Genomic DNA, 17796 nt, shown 5'->3' with positions numbered 1-17796 from the left:
CAGCAACTAAAATGGCTCCTGCCTACCTAAACTCCCTCTTTCGGTCTACACTCTGTCCCGCTCACTATGCTCTGCCAATGAAAGGCACCTGGCACTTCCACTACAATGGGGCCCTCAGTCACTTGCCAGACTTTTCTCTTCTGTAGTTCCCCGGTGTTGGAAGGAGTTACTAAACTCCATTCAATCCTCTGAGTCCCTTTCCATTTCTAAGAAGAAGCATAAGACCCAGCTCTTTCACCAACACCTCCACACCTGATCTTCTTCTTCTTTCAGTTTATTCAGCCAGAGAGGATTTTATAGTTTCCGTCAGTACCCCTGTGAGGGCACAGCACCAATGGTGGCTGTTGTCAACCCGGGCCTTGACTGATCTGGTATGGTCTTGTCAATCTGCATACTGATTTGGCGAAATTTTACACCGTGTTACCTCCACACCTGATGGTATTTAAAAAAAACAAAAACACTTCTATGCACCCTATGCATTGCCTTTGTGCACTGCCTGTTGACACCTATGTCCTATTGGACTTGAACCTGGTTTTTGGCACTAAATTGCATTGTTGTCCCCTGACTAGATCCTTGCTTGTGTTGTATTAACTCTTAGATGTACATCACTTTGGATTAAAGAGTCTGCTAAATGAAACTCTAACATTGTAACACAAAGGGCACTCACGCTGTCTGAGCTAAATCAACTGTGTGCATACGTGCAGTGCCAGAGCAGCGCCAGCAGAGTGATCGAGAGAGTGAATGAAGAGAGGGAGCGGCGTAAGTGAGAACAAACGTTTTCCAAAGGTTTTTAATAACCACAACAACAACAGGTTCTTGATCATACCGTCAAAAATGTGCACACTTTTTTTTAGGCTGATAGGTCCAGTAGTTTGCAAGATTAGCCACACTGTAAATTCTAACAAGTTTACTTAAAAAATGGGAAACTGATTACCTAGGGAAAAGTAAGTAAATGAACTTCATTGTGTCAAGTTATGTGAAATCATTTCACATAAATTAATTTTACATAACTTGATACGATTAAGTTCATTTACTTACTTTTCCCAAGATAATCGGTCCCTTTTTTTTCCCAAGTAATTTTAATTTGTTAGAATTTACAGTGCACGGACACACACACACACACACACACACACACACACACACACACACGCACACACACACACACACACACACACACACACACACACACACACGTGACTAAATGCATAATCCCCTCTGACTACCGGCGGAGATAACGAACAACTTTCCACAATTGATGTAGCGTTCACCAGTCACTCGCTCAACTTCAACAAATTCAATAAAGTATTGCCACATTATTGTTAGTGCACAACCTTCAATTCAACAAGAAAATGTGCACACCAACCTGTTGAAGTTCCACCTCATGTGAGAGACTTGTGGCAGCTTTCTCTCACAAAATTCATCCAGTAAATTAGTCCATTGGGGAAAACGTGTAAAAAAAAAAAAAATCAGACAATCCTACCAGATTCACAAAAAATATGAAGTAGCAGCCAAAAGTAGTGGTACACTGTAAATTCTAACATATTTACTTAAAAAAAAATAAGGAAACCAATTACTTTGGTAAAACCAAGTAAATGAACTTAATTGTGTGAAGTTACTATGTGAAATGATTTTTATCTGAAATTATTTCACATAACTTGACACAATTAAGTTCATTTATTTACTTTTCCCAAGGTAATCAGTTTCCTAATTTTTTTAAGTAAACTTGTTAGAATTTACAGTGAGTAGATCGGCAACAATATTGTCAGTAGCTGTGAGTGCGGCGGCAATAGCGCTTAGTTCGCTCACAACCCGCCAAAGGCTCAAAGCTCCAAGTTGATGATGACACCGGGGCTAGCACCGACACATCGCAGGACCTGAGGCATTCTGTCACTACACATTAAATTTTGATTGGCTGATGATACAGTCTCTCAAAGTTGTAATCTGTTTGCAGCTTCGGGCTTCAACGAAAGGCTAGCAGTACAAACTAGTGTTGGTCCAAGCAGCTGTGATGCGCTTAGATGACATAGGAAATCCCTGCTCAACCCCAGGAGAAAACAAGTAATTGAATTCAGACATATTTCAGGCACACTTCAATTTAACTATGAGAAACAAATTATAATTTTGATTTTGACAGGGCCAGCAGAGAAGGCCCTGATGGCCCTGACAGCCCACCACTGCGTCTAGTGGGTCATAAGTGATGATTGAGAGGGATTATTTTTGTATGAGTCTATACACTGATTTTTAGGAAAATCCTACTTGTTTTACTTTTAATTTGTGGCAAATCCAAACATACCGAAAAGGCAAATAAGGAGATTTATAGGAAATCAAAACTGGCAGGAGCCATACTAAGGGCAAGGTGTGGCAGTGTAACAAAACATAGGCATGGTGGGAGGACAGGGGTCAGATATAGTATGTTGGTGCCAACAGTCAAGTCAAGTCAAGTCAATTTTATTTGTATAGCTCAATATCACAAATTACAAATTTGCCTCAAGGGGCTTTACCGCAACACAGCATCATTTCCTTAGACCCTCTCATAGGATAAGGAACAACTCCCTAAAAATAACCCTTTAACAGGGCGAAAAAAATAGAGAGAAACCTCAGGGAGAGCAACAGAGGAGGGATCTCTCTCCCAAAACGGACAGCGTGCAATGGATGTTGTGTTTACACAATTTACAGAATACAACATTGAAAGAGGATGTCAGAATTATTATGGAATTATAAAATGAATGAAGAATATTGACAAGGAGGATGCCAAGCAGTGCCCATACACCACCAGAACAGCCCAGGACCCAAGCCATACTACCAGCATCACCATGTAAAAAAAAATTTTTTTTTGATCCCTATGGGGATCAATAAAGTATCTCAAAATAAAAAAAAAATAAAAAAATAAAAATCAAAATATTTGACTAATAATCAACCTAAACACTTGTGTTTTGTGTTTTTAAGGCCTATGCGTCGACATGAAGGTTGTCTATGTGCGGGTGCGCTGTCACCGATTATGTTTTCATCTGTTATCTCCAACATCTGATTTTGTTAAGTAGACTAGTCTGTCACCATCTTGGCCTTGCTTATTTTATGACTCCTCTTCTATATCACAGCAGTCTGTTTTCCTAGTAATCATTTCATTTAAGCGTAAACTGTAAAGAGCATTTTGCTGTTGCTGGTCGTTTTAAAGCTGCGTGCTTTCACTTCTTTCATTTGCTACTGACATGATGTTATGTTACATCAGACTGTGTCGGGCGGGCCGTCTGGTTGTGCTGGGCAGCCCAGGGCCCGCTTCGACCAACTGGCATTTGGGCCAGACACTGACTCGGTACGCTGCTGAGTCACATGACAAGAGAATACAGGAAAGATGAGAAACAACAAAACAAAAATTATTATAGATGGCTGGCCATCCACAGATTCTAGTATTTCAACTTTAAGTTCAAGTGTGACTTTTGTTGAAAGCCAAGTAAGTTTGCACCTACTGTATTCGGAAAAAAAGGCTCTTTGTCTAAGTTTATTACATGTTGGTCGAACCCAACATGTAATAATCCAACATGTGCCTATGAGACTGTTGCGTCTGTCTGTCTTAATACATTAAATTAGACCAATAGACATAGCGAATTAAATCATACTCGTGACAGACGTATTCAACTCTTTACTCTCTTTATCAGAAGAACTCCCGGCATACAATGCGTCTTCTCATGACGTCCTCACTACGGGTACTGACAGGTGTCAAACAACTAACCAATACATGACATCCCCCTTTTCCTTGGAAACAAACTTACAATTTACAAAACAGTTGTCAACAGTGGCACTGAAAACAGAATTTTTTTTTCTGCTCACATCATCTTGTCTTTTAACAAATGTAGTGTTTCTAGAGTAGTGTGCGCCCTTTGGAGATTCTACAACTATTTGATTCCCTGTCTTATTTATGACTTTGTGGGGTGTTGCACTGAAAGGGGTAGTGAGCTTGGCCACTTTTTCCTGACTTACTAGAACTGTATCGCCTATGTCCACTTCTGAATACTGTGCTCTTCGCCGTTCATCTGCATGCAGTTTGGACTTGTCCTTCTGTTCTGCATCCCGGTCATGCACTTCCATGTCTGCGTGTGACTCCATGATCTCTGGCAGCTTTCCTCTCATTTTGCATTTAAAGAGTACATCGGCTGGGCTCTTCCCTGTTGTGGCACGGTCAGTGCTCCTGTACACCGTCACATATGTCCTAAGGTCATGTTTTTAATCAAGTCCTTCTGACTGAACAATCCTGATCCTCTTCATCAAGGATGCATTTTGTTGCTCAATTTCTCCATTAGCCTGAGCCCATTTTGCTGTTGTTTTCAGGTGTTTAATCCCGTTGTTCAAACAGAAGACTCTGAATAACACTGACTTGAACTGGGGGTGTTGTCACTTTTACAGGAGATAGGCAGACCATGGCAACTAAAGATAGGCTCTAAGCTATCAATAACCTTCTCTGTTGTCGTGGAAGTCATGACGTCATACTCCCAGTAGTGACTGTAATAATCAACTACTACAAGAATGTAGTAATTGGACGGCATGGGCCCAAGTAAGTCTATGGCCAAGTCCTGCCAAGGGCCGTCCGGTAATGGTGTCAGTTGTAATGGTTCAGGTGGGTTGGGTCTGGCCAATAGTATCTGACAGCCGTGGCAACTTTTACAGTAATTTTCAGCTGCCCTATCCATGCCAGGCCATCAAACCTTGGTCCTGAGATGTTGTTTAGTCCCAACGATCCCCGGATGTCCCTCATGTGCTAACGCCAGGGCTCTTGCATGCAAAGTTGTGGATAGCACAACCATACACATAGGGGTGTAGTCTCTCACAAGCCCATACAAGAGGTAGGTGTTATGTCTGTAAATACAATAGTAGGGCCTCCCTGTCTGAGGGTATTTCTTCTCACAGTCAGTTAAACTACAACTCACATAGCATATTGGCACTTCCTGTCCCTGTTGGTTCTGAATCCGCACTGCACCTAAACCTACCGGACTGGTGTCCGCTATCACTTTGGCTGGTGCGTCCTTGTCAAACTATGCTAAGGTGCCAGCTCCTCCTTTAGTACCTTGAATGACCTTCCCTGTTGTGATCCAAATACGAATGGTGTGTCCTTTCTTGTTAAGCAATGCAGTGTCTCTGATATTGTTGCAAATTGTGGGATGAATCTGCTACTATAACCCACAAGTCCGAAGAAACTCCTCACCTCTGTGGCATTCTCTGGTTCTCGAGCATCTGCCACTGCTCGCACCCTCTCTGCCGTTGGTCCCATGCTCTTTTCAGACAACAAAATGCCCACGAATATTAACCTGTCCATGTTGAATTGACACTTTCCCAGGTTCAGCGTCAGTCCCCTTTCCATCAGTCTGGTCATGACAGCATGCAGGCATCTGTCGTGTTTTTCCCGGTCAGCTGTGTGCATGACGATGTTGTCTAAGATGTTTTCAACACCTTCGATTCCAGCCAAGGCATTAGCTATTATGTGTTGGTACTGTTCGCTAGCTGAAGATATCCCAAATATTAGTCTTTTGTATCTGTACACACCATTATGCACTGCAAAGGTGGTGATTTCTCTTGACTCAGGGGTCAGTTCAAGCCGGTGATAGCCCCATTCCAAGTCTAGCTTACTAAACACTGTTGAGCCATTCATCCCTTGAAGTAGCCCATCCACAGTGGGGATTGGCTATCACGCTCTAAACTTGAATATCTATCTACCTAAACTTGAATATCTATCTAATTAAACGAGCGCGGTCGTTATCCTCGTCGCCAGTGTTGTGTCTGTCTGTCTTAATACATTCAATTAGACCGATAGACATAGTGAATTAAATCATACTTGTGACACAGACGTATTCAACTCTTTGCTCTCTTTATCAGAAGAACTCCCGGCATACAATGTATCTTCTCATGACGTCCTCACTATGGGTACTGACAGGTGTCAAACAACTAACCAATACAAGACAGAGACAGTTCACTATCCCTGCAGAGGGATTTTTTTTAAATTTCCCCCCGTTTTTCTCCCCAGTTATACCCGGCCAATACTCTCTTTGCACAATCGTTTCCGCATTCTACCTAATACTGCTTGTGTGTTTCCGATCTATTAATGGCGCTGTTTTACACCGATTCCTTGCAGGAGCTCCCAAAGCTCAAAGTAACAGATGTCCACAGAATTTGCCAGCAAACAACACCAACACCAACCACCAAATTGGACAAGGGCTTTAGACTGTATGCCACAATTACGAAGGTAAGAAAACAACTATTAATAATGAGTGAGTGACTAGCTAGCCAATGATAACGAATGTCAAATCGTAGCTAAGCTAACGTTAGCCTTTGTTGTAGCTATTAACATTACCTAGCTAACTGTCTTTCTAACGTTGGGCAATGCTTTGTGCGTTATCAGTTGTTAATTGTCTAGCTAAAACAACGTTGTAACATATATTCTTAACCAGCATTAATATATATCAGCCTTAGCAGGCTGTTAGCCACTGTTCGCTTGCTATGCATAACACTACTAGTAGTAGGTATCTAGCTAACATTGCATAGCAAGCTGTTATCTTCTAGCTAGCTAACGTTAGCTACAGTCATTGAAATCATGTTAATTGTAACAAGTATCTCGTCATCTCGTAGGTTACTCAAATCAACATTCGGATAGCGCGTTTGTATGTATAGACTATTTTAACCACCAATGCATCATCGTTAAATATATAGAAACATTGTCAGTGGTCACACAGTATAACTCGTGGATGGAGCACAGGGTTCTCAATGACAAACGTAAACAAACACTAGGCTACACTGACGACAGGATTTTTACAATTTAATTTATGTCCAATGTTAATGGTTGATGTCAAACAGTTAGCTAACGTTAGACTAACAATTACATACAACTTCGACCTAAAGATACCTGGTATAGAATGATGTCGGCGTCAGAGCCTGCAAAGCCAAACTCTCGCTGGGCATGCAACTCCTGCAATTCCTTTCTCAGGTCTTCAATTTCTTTGTCTTTGTCTTCTACAGATGACAAGGACATGTCCAGTGCAGACGGTTCAGGGACAGAGCAGTAGTCGTGATCCCTTGTGCTATCGTGTTGCACCTCAGGAGGGACTGACTCAACGGGCCGTTTTGCTCTCTCCCACACACTGCGCCGTGGTGTCTCAACAGTATCTATAGCCATTCCAATAAAAGAGCGTCGGTACAGCACCTTTAACAAGCCTTCTTCGACCATCAAGGGCTGTTGGCTCTATGAGCTGATCAGTGGAGAACTGTCTGCTACAGACCTTAGTGTGAGAGGTGATGGTGAAATGATGCCGGCGTATGTTTATGTAACCAGGTTAAAATTAATGTTTTTATTTTATTTTGTTTGAGTATGAAATATCACCAAATCCTGTCTGTGTGCTGTTATTTGTGTTTACTACATTTTATTTTATGTCATTATTTACTTTTATGTATGTTTTACAACGACCGTCATATACGTGTACTGTCGCTTTAAGAGAGAGGTCTTGTGGGTACACGGAAGAGGGAACGCGGGAGAGGCCATTTTTGTTTTGTGGGAGGAGTCTCAAGCAGCAATCGAGCCGAGCCACACGTGCTTCTTACCGTGGGACAGTTTTGCTGGTTGAGGAGAACGTAACCTTGAGTATCCCTGTAAGAAGATACTGCAAGCTGTGGGATAAAATACTTGTTTATCCTTTCTTACATCGGAGTCCCGTGGACGGTTTCTACTTCTAACGCACACGAGTGGAGTCCGGGCAGTGGTTGAACTTCGACCCCCACGTCCGTAAGAAACACCGCTCCCGCTGGAGGACTGGACGGTTGTCGAAGGGTTTGAAACCAAAATAAATGGCAAGGTGGGCCAAATAGAGTCCTGTGTGTCCCCGCTCCTTCCTTGATCATGATGATGATGATGATGAGAGACTGAGGGCTCCCCACAACACCTGGGACCCCACCGAAAATAGAACACAACGCAGAGCTGATGATGAGAGTGACGGGCGTGCAGCAGGCTGACCAGCAAAGAACAGCATAGGACTGCCCCCGTTACATTTACCAGCCACTGTTTTCTCAGGTCAGGATGGATTGGAAAGCTATGGAAACTTAGTATGCCGTTAAACCTGGAGCAAGCCGAACAAAGTGGGACACAGCAATACTCAGAGTTTTTATTTTGTTGTTTTTGAAAATGTTCGGTCTTGAACTTTTTTCTGGGTAGACTCATGATGACGAGCAAACTGTCATGCTAGCCAGCTAGCTTGGCGCCAGTGCGATGTAAACAAAACGGGAGCGGAAACGTACAAACAGTACTATTTCGAAGCGGAACTACGTCACATAGCCTAGTGCATGTAGCGCATAACTCCACTCTTTCGAGCCATCCCTTCCACTGCTCCACCCCCCTCTGCCGATGCGGGGGGGGGGGCTGCAGACTATCACATGTCTTCTCTGATGCATGTGGAGTCGCCAGGCACTTCTTTTCACCTGACAGTGAGGAGTTTCACCAGGGTGAAGTAGCGCATGGGAGGATCACACTAGTCCCTCCCCCCTCGAACAGGCGCCCCGACCGACCCACATCCGGCTTTCCACCTGCGGACACAGCCAATTGTGTCTGTAGGCAGTGGCGATGCTAGGGTTTGTTGGGGTCCTAGGCAAAATTCTCAGGAGGGGCCCCCAAGCGTTCATTGCCGTTATGTTGTAAATAATCTGACACCAACATAAAATATACGAACTATAAAGTTTGTTTCTGCTCCCAAGGAATAACTCCTCTTCATTTTCTTTCGTTGACATATCTTGGTGTGGAGGCTGGGAGTAACTTTCACTTTCGAAGAGTGCAGGCAGTGCACGTGCAATGCCAATGACATGGGCCCCCTACAAGGGAGGTTTCCTCCTGTCGTCACCTTCTTAAAATAATGGCCTAAATCATATTTTCAAGTTTTTCAAAAAACAGAATAAACTGAAACAAACAACATTTTTCCGTTTATTCTGTTTTTTGAAAAACTTGAAAATATGACTTAGGACATTATTTTAAGAAGGTGACGCTGTGATGGTATGTCATTGCAAATCGTCCATTGGTTGTTTAAGGTGGAGGGGGTTGCAGTCACTGCTTTGGAGTAAATTCTGTCAGCCCTCGGGGGGCCCCTACTGCCTGGGGCTCCAAGCAGCTGCCGTGCTTGCCTGTTCAGAAGCTTCGCCTCTGTCTGTAGGGACGCCCGACCAAGCCGGAGGTAACACAGGGATTCGAACCGGCGATTCCCGTGTTGGTAAGCAACGGAATTAAAATGTACTTTATAATTACCCCGGATCTATAAAGATTCTGCAACTGCAGTTGCATAAATGCTGAGTGGATGACAATATGGTGTCAGAGTTAGGAATACAACACTTCATCAACCTCTATAAAGGGACACGGAGGAGAATAAAATGGTCACAAACAGTCACAATTTTTCTTTTTTTTGCATTTTTTTTATTTCCCCCCCTTTTTTTCCCAAATATACTTGGCCAATCGGCCCCCTCTTCCGAGCCGTCCCGGTCACTGCTCCACCCCCTCTGCCAATCCGGGGAGGGCTGCAGACTACCACATGCTTCCTCCAATACATGTGAAGTTGCTAGCCGCTTCTTTTCACCTGACAGTGAGGAGTCTCGCCAGGGGGATATTGCGCGTGGGTGGATCACGCTATTCCCCCCAGTCCCCCCTCCCCCCGCACAGGTGCCCCGACAGACCAGAGGAGGCGCTAGTGCATAGACCAGGACACGTACCCACATCCGGCTTCCCACCCGCAGACACGGCCAATTGTGCCTGTACCAAGCCGAACCAGAGAGCCCCGTGTTGGCTCTGTAGTTACAGATAGGTTGTCTCTACTAGAGAGACGTGTCCGTGAGTTAGAGCAGCTGCTTTCGGCTAGGATTACGTTAGATGTGACGGGCACTCCAGATAGCCTTAGCCCTGGGCCTGACAGCAGACCTGCTATTGTTAGCACTAGCTCAGCTTCGTCGGCAGATGCAGCGGAGTTTTTCTCTTGTTTACCGGCATGGGAAGGCTCACAAGAGCAAGCCATCAGTCGTGTAGCCTGGTCTGTGGTCACCTCTCCCGACTGCAAACCGGTTTTCACCACTCAGCCCTGTTGATAGTCCTACCAGCCAGTGTGCATCGCCCCCTCCTGTCGACAGAGTAAAGCAACGCGTGCTAGTGATAGGAGACTCCATTACCCACAATGTTAGATTAGCTTCGCCAGCCTTGGTTCACTGTTTACCCGGGGCCAGAGTCTCCGACATAGAGGCTAATCTTAGGGTGCTGGCATCACGGAGGGAGACTCAGGGAAGCCAGGCACACAGCACCGCTACTTTCAGCAACATTGTTATTCATGTCAGCACCAATAATGCTAGGATGAAGCAATCAGAGATCACAAAAGCCAGCCTAGTCAAAATGCTTGAGTTTGCCAGAAATATGTGGCGGCATCGATTACTTGTCTCTGGTCCCTTACCTGTGAGGGGTAATGATGAGATGTACAGTAGGCTCACCTCAATGAACCGCTGGCTGGCTCGTCACTGTAATGAGCAGGGATTCGACTTTGTTGATAACTGGCCTTCTTTCTTGGGCCGCCTTTACCTGCTGAAAGCAGACGGCATTCACCCTACTGGGGATGGTGCCGCTCTTTTGTCTAGCAATATAGATAGCTGTTTATGTTTAGTTTGACACTAGGGACTTTTCATTCAGAAGGTTGCAGGTGATTAGAGAGCCTGCTAGGTTTAAATCTAGTGTGGATGTGGAGTCAAGTAGTTTAATTAATATGATTAGTCAGGGAATTTCTCATAGTGTAGATTATCAGTCTGATAGCTTGGTCTATAACATCGAGACTGTCTCCCTTCCCTGCTGTATTGCTCCCAAGCTCTCCTCTCCTAAATGTGTGAATCACAATAATCTAGTAGTTATTCCTACCACTGGTAGTGGTGAAATGTGCAAAAAAGTACCTAATAATCTACAGAACCAAACAGCTAATGTTATCAAGAATGTGACCACGTATTGTCCAAAACGTTGGTTGCCAAAACGATCAACAAGGTGTCTAATATCAATTAATCATTCACCTATTGGTAGCTCTAAAGTTCTGCCTACTACTGATCACTTCAACAAGATGCTTAAATTTGGTTTCATAAATATCAGATCACTATCTACCAAAGCCTTACTAAGAAATTATCTTATTCTGGAACATAGTTTCGATATGATTGGTTTATGTGAAACATGACTGAAACCAGATGTTTTCCTTCCCTTAAATGAAGCTTCCCCACCTGACTATAATTGTGCCCATGTAGCTCGGGGCAAATAAACAAGGTGGGGGTGTTGCCTTGATATATAAATCTTTTTCCAATCTGACTTCTAGACTTGAATCTAAATTCCAGTCTTTTGAGGCTCTTGTCAACTCCACAGATAACCAGTTTGGTTTTAAAGCTAAACATGGCACTGACTTATGCATATATGCCTTAAAGGAAATTGTAAACAAATACAGAGACCAAAACTCATCGATTCTTATGTATTTTATTGATGCTTCTAAAGCTTTTAATCGTGTTAATCACAGAAAGTTGTTTGTTAAATTGAGCCAAAGAGGGGTGCCTAAATACATTGTGAGAATTCTGGCTTATTGGTGAACCATATTATGTATGCAGATGACCTTGTCATTCTTAGTCCCTGTAGCGCTGGTCTCCAGCAGCTCCTTGGTATATGTTCTGTGTATGGTGTGGAGCATGATATCAAATACAATGCTAGTAAGAGTGTTGTCATGATCTGCAGAACCAAAGAGGTCAATCATTTAAAATTTCCTGATTTTAAATTGTCTGATAATAATTTTATGGTATGTAATAAGTTGAATATATCTTGGGCACTATATTACTGAACAAATGACAGACAATGATGATATTTATAGGCAATGCCGCATGATGTATGCACAAGCAAACACTCTGTCACGCAAGTTTAGTATGTGTTCAGTTAGTGTGAAGATGTCTCTGTTCAGAGCATATTGTACAACACCCTATACTGCACACCTGTGGTCAAACTATAAAAAAGCAAGCTTACAGAGGCTTCGAGTAGCTTATAATGATGCTATGAGAATACTACTAAAAAGACCTAGATGGTGTAGTGCAAGTGAAATGTTTTTGGCTGCAGGAGTCAGTACCTTTCAGGCTCTTCTAAGAAAGCTCATGTATACATTTATTTGCCGGCTCAATGGTTCTGATAATGTAATCATCAAGAGCTTAACTAATATAAGATTCAGTGCCACACGCTACCAATCCTGGCAGTGGGACCACTGGTATAGCGGCCTTCTTATAAGACACTGTTTTGTTCCATTTATGTTATTTATTGTGTTTACTCTGTGTATTGTCTAGGGTTTGTCTTTTACCTATTTGTATTTCTCCGTTATGGACCCTGAGTCTGCAATTAAGTTTTTGAATTTAATTGTTCTTGGTCCATCTCCCTCAGCCATGAACAGACTCAGCTAAGTCCAAGTTGTGATACTCTATTGGCCTCCTGGATGTTACTCATTATTTCTTGAAGAATTTGTCTCAGGCCTTGTTACTCACTCTGATGAGATTCTAATTCTTGGTGATTTCAACATTCATCTGAATAAGGCTGCTGATCCTCTATGTAAAGCCTTTCTGGCACTAGTTGACACTTTTGGGTTCACCCAGTTTGTTCACGAGTCGACTCATTGCAGTGGTAAAACCCTTGATTTGGTTTTATCTAAAGGGATAGCTGTTTCTGATCTGAATGTCTTGATAACCACATCTGGGGTGTCAGATCATTTCTCATCAAATTTGAAGCATTATTGGCCTGTCCTTTTAATGTCAGCACAGATGTAATTGCAACTCGCAACATTGGTCCCTCCACTGTAGCTGCATTTGGCCAGCAGCTGCCTGAAGTCTTGGCTTCTTTCACTGTGGTAACTGACTCTGTTGAAAATTTCACTAGTGACTTAAATGTGGCCCTCACTAGTCTCCCTGATTCAGTTGCACCTCTCACTACCAGAGCTCGGCGACTAAAGAGGCCTACACCCTGATTTAATGATAAGATATGTGTTCTTAAGCGGACTTGCAGGAAACTAGAATGTAAATGGCGAAAATCAAAATTGGAAGTTTTTTTTACCTATCTTGGTATGAGTGTTTATTGAAATACAAGCATGCTTTATCTGCTGCAAAAACAGCGTATCTCTCTCACTTAATCAATATTAATAAACATAACCCCAGATTTCTCTTTGACACTATCTAAACTTACTAAAAAGCAGCTGTCTATTAGCTGCTCATCATTCATGGCCCATTAATTTCTAGATTTTTCCTGCAATAAGGTTGATGAGATCTTAAACAAAATTAATTCTTCAACTCCAGCTACTCCTGCAGATCCTGTCTTGCCAAATTCATATCTATACAATGAGTCAATGACAGTCCCAGTTATTACAGCTTTTGGCACTATTTCTCTTGATACTTTGACTAAGTTCATGTCATCTTCTAAACCAACTGCTTGCCTACTTGACCCCTTACCAACAAAACTTTTTAAATACCTCTGGCCTTTTCTGGGACCTACAATGCTAGACATTGTCAATTTATCACTTACTACTGGCATTATTCCCAGCAGTTTTAAGACAGCTGTGGTTAAACCTCTACTTTAAATAAACGCACCTCGATCCAGGGTCTCTTAATAACTATCGACCAGTCTCTAATCTCCCCTTCTTTTCTAAAGTACTAGAGAGAGCTGTGTATCAACAACTTTCGACCCATATAAAAGAAACCCATCTATATGAACCTTTTCAATCGGCTTTCAGGCCCTGTCACTCCACTGAAACTGCTCTGACCAGAGTGGTGAATGATCTTTGACTAGCTATGGACTCTGATTCCACTTCTGTGCTTCTACCACTGGACCTCGATGCAGTCTTTGACACCATTGATCACTGTATACTATTAGATAGATTAAATTGCAATTTTGGTGTCTCTGGATTAGGTCTCTCTTGGCATAAGTCCTACTTATCTGGAAGAACACACTGTGTCTGCTGTAGTAATATTATATCAAAATTTTCTGACATTAAATATGGTGTGCCTCAGGGCTAAGTTCTTGGCCCTCTACTTTTCTCTCTTCTACATTACGCCTCTTGGCCAAATTATACGTAGTTAGGGAATAAATTTCTATTGCTATGCTGATGATACTCAGCTGTATGTGCCTATAAGGGCTCATGATCATACTCAAATGACTAACTTAGAGGCCTGCTTGGCTAATGTGAAAAATTGGATGTCACTTAAGTTTCTGCTTTTAAATTCGGATAAAACCAAGATGCTGGTCATTGGCCCTGCTAGACACAGACACCAATTTGATCAAGTTACGGTAACAATCGACAACTCTGTGGTTTCACAATGTGTGGCAGCCAAAAATCTTGGTGCTACATTTGATCCCAGCCTTTCCTTTGATAAGCACATTAAATAAATCACCAAGACTGTCTTTTTCCAGTCACGTAACATAGCTAAAATTCAGGCTTTTCTCTCCATGGCTGACGCAGAGACTCTAATACATGCATTTGTTTCATCTAGACTTGATTACTGTAATGTTCTGTTTTCAGGTCTGCCACATTCTAGTACTAAAAGTGTTCAGATGGTTCAGAATGCTGCTGCTAGAATTCTAACTAAATCTAGGAAATTGAACCATATTACACCAGTTTTTGCCTCCCTTCATTGGTTCCCTATCCATGTTAGATCAGAATACAAGGTGCTTCTGCTGACTTATGAAATCCTAAATGGGCTTGCCCCATCTTATCTGTCTGATCTCCTTAAACCGTACATTCCATCTCGAGTTCTTCACTCTCAAAATACAGGGCTCCTGTGTGTACCCAACGTTAAAAAGAAGTCAGCTGGTGGCAGGGCCTTTTCCTATCGGGCTCCGTTCTTGTGGAATAAACTGCCTGCGGCCGTCAGACAATCAGGGTCTGTTGAGTCCTTTAAATCCAAACTTAAAACTCATCTTTTTTGCCTTAGCTTACAATTAGTTGCCTTTAAGTTGAATGCCTCACAACCTGTACTGCATGGCAGGTCGGTTTTCTGTCTCAATGAATCCAAAGGAATAGAATCAAGTGCAACTGGACTTGGTTATATATCCGTGAAGACGTTTCGCCTATCATCCAAGAGGCTTCATCAGTTCGTGCCTTTCTGACTAGACCAAGCTAGTCTGACTGGCTGGTGATGAAACTCAGATATTTAGCCTCTTTGGAGTCATTATCAGAGCTATTGGTGTCAATGGCTCTTTTGTGTTCCGATGTTTAGCAACGACAGTCGCTGGAAGTGTTAGTTTCGACTTCGTTAGAGACTCAAAAGCTTAGCCTCCAAGAACAACAGTCGGTCACTAACAGCTCCAACAACTCATGACCACTGAATGGAGCACTAACGGAGTCAAAACTAACACCTCCAACGACTGTCGTTGCTTAACATCGGAACACAAAAGAGCCATTGACATCAATAGCTCTGACAACGAATCCAAAGAGGCTAAATATCTGAGTTTCATCACCAGCCAGTCAGACTAGCTTGGTCTAGTCAGAAAGGCACGAACTGATGAGGCCTCTTGGATGAGAGGCGAAAGGTCTTCACGGATATATAACCAAGTCCAGTTGCACTTGATTCAATTCCTTTGGATAACTATGACCTGGATAAATGAGAACATTCACAGACATGTCTCAATGAATATACCAGCCATTGGTCTGCCGACCAGATTATAGAGTATAGATTATGACTAATTGATTATGACTAATGACTGTTGCAAACTGTTCTCTTCTCTCACGTTTTTTCTCTCTCTTTGAATGATGTCTTCTCCTTTCTCTTTTTCTGTGTGTGAATGGTGTCATGTGAGTCTCCCTTGTGTGCACGTGCAGTCGGTTCTCCTCCCAGGTCTCCGTGGTGTATGGTGGTGGTCACCACTTGGATGCTGCCTGCCATTCCCCTCAGCACATTTTCTTTTTATAAATCCATATCATTCTTTTTTTTTACATGATTATGCTGGTCACATGGCTTGGGTCCTGGACTGTTCCGATGGCGTCTGGATACTGCTTGGCATCCTGCGCATCATATTCTTCATAAATTTTATGTGTCCATTATAATTGTGTTATCCTCTTTCAATGTTGTATTGTGGAAATTGCATTATTACAGCATCCATTGCACATTGTCCATCTTGGGAGAGAGCTCCCTCCTGTGTTGCTCTCCCTGAGGTTTCTTCCTATTTTTTCTCCCTGTTGAAGTGTTTTTATTAGGGAGTTGTTCCTTATCCGATGAGAGGGTCAAAGGACAGGATGTTGTGTTGCTGTTAAGGCCACTGAGGCATATTTGTAATTTGTGATATTGGGTTATACAAATAAAATTGATTTGATTTGAAATTGATTTTGATTTAGGCAATGGAATAGACCACTACGCTACCCGAACGCCAAGGGAGAAGGCTTTTACATTGTTTAGGGACATCAACCCTGCATGCCAGCAGAGTAATGACTCTCGTCACTTGTCAGAAAGAATTAAAAAAAAAAAAGCTACCACCCATTTGTGATTGATTCACTCACTACCTTTATTAGGATTCAAATTTCTTTTCCCCATCTGCGAAAATTCCAAGCTGCTGCTGCACAGGAAGGGTCAATAATTGAATTTGATAGAAACTCAGTTGGGGACAAGGTTAGTGATGGAACGAGAAAATTTTTTCCATCAAAGTTTGGCTGGAATAAAGTGTGGTGGGATCAGTTTTCTCTTGGAGCATCAACGTCAGACTGTCTTCATATCAAGATGGTGACCACGCAAATTCCCATTTGCAGCAGCCTCACCCAGCACTGGTATGGGAAGATGGTGGCACAAACTTACATTTGCGGCGGCCTCACCCTGTATCGTCCATGCAGTGTCTTCGTCCACGTCTGTCTACGTCTTCGTTTAATGGCTGGGGGAGCTGGCACTGGGTCGGCTGGGAGAGCTTGGTCTGCTCCGCCCTGTGGGCCCTAAGCTAACTGCTAACCCATGCAGACCAGCACTTCCGATAGTACCGGGGGCGATCTGGCGGCAGCCTCGCCTAACGTTGACTGTGTTTTTGGTTTTGTCGTGTGGAGTGCAGGGAGGTGAGTTAAGGGTGTCTGGCTGGAGGAGCTGGTGTTGCATCGCTGGTGGAGCCTGGTCTGCTGCGTCCGGTGGGCCCATGGACCACGGCCCTGCCTGCAGCTGCACCTGGAGAGGAAACACCGAGAGTGGTCTGACAGGACGCAGAAGCGGGGCAGGCTAAGCTAACTGCTAGCCCATGTAGACCGGCAGTTCTGACAGTCATCCTGGCGTTCGTTCTCTCGGACAGTTATTTTATTTTATTTTTTAGTTTGATATGTTCTTGTCGTTTTTAGATATGTGTTTTTGTCTTTGTGTTGCACTGCTGTGGGCTGGAAGAAATGGTGTAAGTGTTCCTGATTCTTGATCTAAAACAGTCTTTGATACCTACAGTGAGGAAGACGCAGCAGAAATGACAGAATTATGAAGTGCTAGGTTTCATGCAGCAGTAGAGCCTAGTAGTCAGGGAAAATAAAATGCTTGAACAGCTAACAGTTTGTGTAAATGGGTGTCCTCATAGGTTTAAGTATTATGGCACAAACATTTCAGCAGTGAACTGTGACTCAGTCTTTGTTGGTGCACCCTTACATTATCTGAAATGGCAAACAAAAAGCTTTATTCCAAACATTTGTAGCATGTCCTTTTTGAAAACATGCTGTCTTCATTTTTTTCTTTTTATTTATTGGTTTTTATCCAGATAATTTTTTTTTTCTTTCTTTTTTTCTTTTTTAAGGACGTTGTGTTGCT

This window comes from Lampris incognitus, chromosome 7 (assembly GCF_029633865.1).
Source record: "Lampris incognitus isolate fLamInc1 chromosome 7, fLamInc1.hap2, whole genome shotgun sequence".
Lineage (NCBI taxonomy): Eukaryota > Metazoa > Chordata > Actinopteri > Lampriformes > Lampridae > Lampris > Lampris incognitus.
This window is presented reverse-complemented; position numbering follows the sequence as displayed.